This window comes from Ailuropoda melanoleuca, chromosome 16, assembly GCF_002007445.2.
Source record: "Ailuropoda melanoleuca isolate Jingjing chromosome 16, ASM200744v2, whole genome shotgun sequence".
Taxonomy (NCBI): domain Eukaryota; kingdom Metazoa; phylum Chordata; class Mammalia; order Carnivora; family Ursidae; genus Ailuropoda; species Ailuropoda melanoleuca.
The window spans coordinates 13,803,606-13,807,241 of NC_048233.1; positions in this window are offsets into that span (position 1 = coordinate 13,803,606).

The following is a 3,636-nucleotide window of genomic DNA, read 5'->3' on the forward strand; positions in this document are numbered from 1 at the left end:
AAAAAAATAAATAAATAAATAAAATTGTATCAAGGAAATTACAGGGTTAAGAAATAATACAAAAAATTTCAAGTTTTTAAAAGGATAAATTGAGTAATTTTTTTCTTTGAAGAAGTTAATATATGCCAGACTTCTGAATATAACCAGAAGAAGGATAACACAAAATTCAAAATGAGGAAGATAGACAATGTTTTTAATAGTAGAATATATGATATGCATATGTTTGTTCTAATTTAAAAAAATATATAGCTTTACAGGAAAACATAAAATACCAAATTTAACTCAAGAAAAAGTAGAAAGTCTAAACAGACAAAAATTAAAATGGTGAAAAAATCTGAAAATATAATCAAAACACAACTTCCAGGGCAGGACTTCAAGGCAAGTAGTTTACTAATAAATTCAAGGATCAGATAACTGTCATGGTATAGAATCTTTTTAGAAAATAGAAATGTTTGGAAAACAACTCAATTTATTTTGTTACCATATTATCAAATACATAAAAAGACAATTTTCCCAAAACATTAACAAGTGCCTGTGTGTATTCAAAATTCTAGATCAGAGCTGTTCTAGGGTATAGATCTGAGTGATGCCTGCTTTCAAGGAGTTCAGAAAATAGTAAGGGAAGACATCATAAAACGTTGTAGTTAGTGAAATCCACCGTCAACAATTTGGCAAACTACATAGTCTGAAGGAACGTTCTAGCACAAATGCTGCATTACGGGGGTCACAAGAAAATAAGGAAAACCTTCAAAGGGCAAAAAAATAAAAAAAGACAGTGAAATTACAACTGAAAGTGAGGGATAAGCAAGCATAAAATCTAGGACTGTAAAGAGTAAGTCTTGGGCCTCCTATAAAGTAGAATCTGAGACTCTCCCCTCAAGGTGAGATACGCAAAGGTGGGGACTAGAGGGGTCAGAAATTGATAGATACATCTGGCCCAAAGGCGAAGCAAATGCCAATTTTCTTTGGAGGGCAGCATGCTATATTAGTTCCTCAGGACTCCCACAGATGATAATCAATCATGCATTAGTTCAGAATAAAAATCTGCCAAATGAAGACTCAAGTTTTCATGTGTGTCAGCAAAAGAACAAACCACCGGATGTGGACCACCCTGAGCTCATATTATATTTATCAGTTCATTCTGATTGCCAAATTCTATTTCACCATCATTTATACATCCACTCTCTTGTCAAAATGCGTTTGGCTTCTTGGTACTTTGAATAGGTCTTTTTTTTTTTAAGATTTTATTTATTCATTTTGAGAGAGAGAGAGAGAACGAGCAAGGGAGAGAGGGAGAGGAAGAGGGAGATGCAGACTCCCCACTGAGCCAGGAGCCTGATGTGGGGCTCGATCCCAGGGCCTGGAGATCATGACCTGAGCTGAAGGCAGATTAGCTTAACGATCTGAGCCACCCAGGTGCCCAGCTACTTTGAACAGTTCTAAGGTAAACTTTAGTGAACGTGTGCCTTTGTATATGCATGCAGTATCTCCCTTAGGTAAACACCCAGGACTGGAACTGCTGGGTCAGCATATATGCGAATCTATCTTTAAGTTTACAAGATAATGACAACCTTTTTGTTTCAAAAATAGTTGAATGTGTATTCTTACTAGCAATATAAGAGACTTTGTACAGCATTTGCTATGGTCACTTTTATGTTTTTACCAGTCTACTGAGTGCAAAACATTTCGTTGTGACCTTGGTTTGCAATTCCCTGAAGGACTAATCAAGCTGAATATCTCTTTCTGTACTGATTGGCTATGTTGCTCCACTGTCTTTTGTCCACTTTTCTATTGGTTTGTTTGGACTTGGCTTCAATTTTTATCCAACTGTTGACCTAGTCCATTGCGTTATTCTTGGACCACAGGACAAATTAAATATCCAACATTAGGAGGTCCCCCAATACACCGTGCCTGGAAACTACTGTGGCATTTGTTCATGATGTTTGCTCCCTAAGCTTGCTGCGGCCTTCCCTTCTCCAGTGAACCTTCAGCTCAGAACAAATACCATCTACTCTTTGAAGATAGCCCAAACCTGACAAAATTTGTTCTGTACACCAACAGCCCTCAAATCATAGCACTCTATTAGAGTAAGCCACATATGTACAACGACCCAGATGTCTTTCTCCTTCCTCCCTACTTGGAAAACAGAAGCTTCTTGAGAGCAGAGACTGTGCTTACTTTTCTCTGAACCTTCAAAAAAAAGTAGTTGGGACAAATGAGGCATTAAATGTTCAAAAATCAGAAGAGATGACTTTGCTAATTTCAAAAGCATTCCATTCACATTGTTAAAAGAGAGGCATTACAGAGAAGATTTAAATTCTTTCTTTAACAAACATTTGTAGTAAGGCATTTTATTAGTCAACTTCAGAAAACTCTCAGGTCCAATTTCAGATACCCTATTGTGTTCTCAATCATGTGACCCAGTTTAGGTTTGGAAAACATGATTACTTGAGGACTGGGACCTACTACCATGGACTTATACAGACAAATATGAAGATTTCCTGTGCTCAAATAATTTGGTTATATTTTACAAACAGCATGAAACATGAACAAAAATAGCTATGTTACAAGGGAGGATATAATTTGTATTATGTAGCTAGGAAGAACTGAGGCCATCATCAAAAATATAAGCAAAAAAATATATAAAACAACCAATTCCTGGTAAGTTAAATACTTAAGGAATAGATATATTCAGTTGCCAAACAAATACTTATTTCCATGCTCCTTGGGGTCCTCATCTTCATCCTTAATAATTTTTTGAAAAGACTATTTATTTGAGAGAGAAAGAGAGCAAAAGCGAGCCGGGAGGAGGGCAGAAGGAGAGGGAGAAGCAGACTCCCCAGTTGGGCAGGGAGCTGGATGCGGGGCTCAATCCCAGGACCCCGAGATCATAACCTGAGCTGAAGGAAGACCCTTAACCCACTGAGACACCCAGGCGCCCCTTAATAATTTGATTCATGTTAAATTGGAGATTTAATAGGTACATTATCCATATATCCATCTACTCAAATTCACTCATTCACACTCAATAAATAGGCACAAAAGTGTGCCGGTCTTGGCTGTTTCAAGTAACTGTCTTTTCACTTGGATTAAAGAAAGCTTCTGGGATTGTCTCAGTGCCCTAGAAATTTAATTAATACCAGAATCAGGAACACACTTCAGTCTTTACGGAACAGTGGAAAGTACTTAGAAGTAAAATATCAGCAAAAAAGGCCAAGAGGGGCCCATGGCAGCAGTGTCATGTTAAGGGTTAAGGTCAAAGGGTGCGGGATCCAACAGGGTTGGGATCAAATCCTGCCTCCAGTTCTAACACCCCCATTATCAGTAATGGTAACCTCACTTTGCAGTAACCTCATCGGCAAAATAGTAATAACAAATACTTCATAAATTTGCTGGAGAATCAAACGCAGTAATGGAACACAAAGTGTTCCAAAGTGCCTGACCCCCAATAAACGGTATAATGCCAGCCTCCGCTGAGGGAATACTAGAAATGTTTCAAACTGAGCTCGGTTCCCGCCTCGCCCCACTGGCAGTCCCTGCCGGCCCGCACCGCGGCAGGTCCCCCTGTGTCCGGCCCCTGCAGCCGCCGGGGCAAAGTGCCCTCCAACTGGCCGCCCCTTGCTCCGAGTTTTCAGG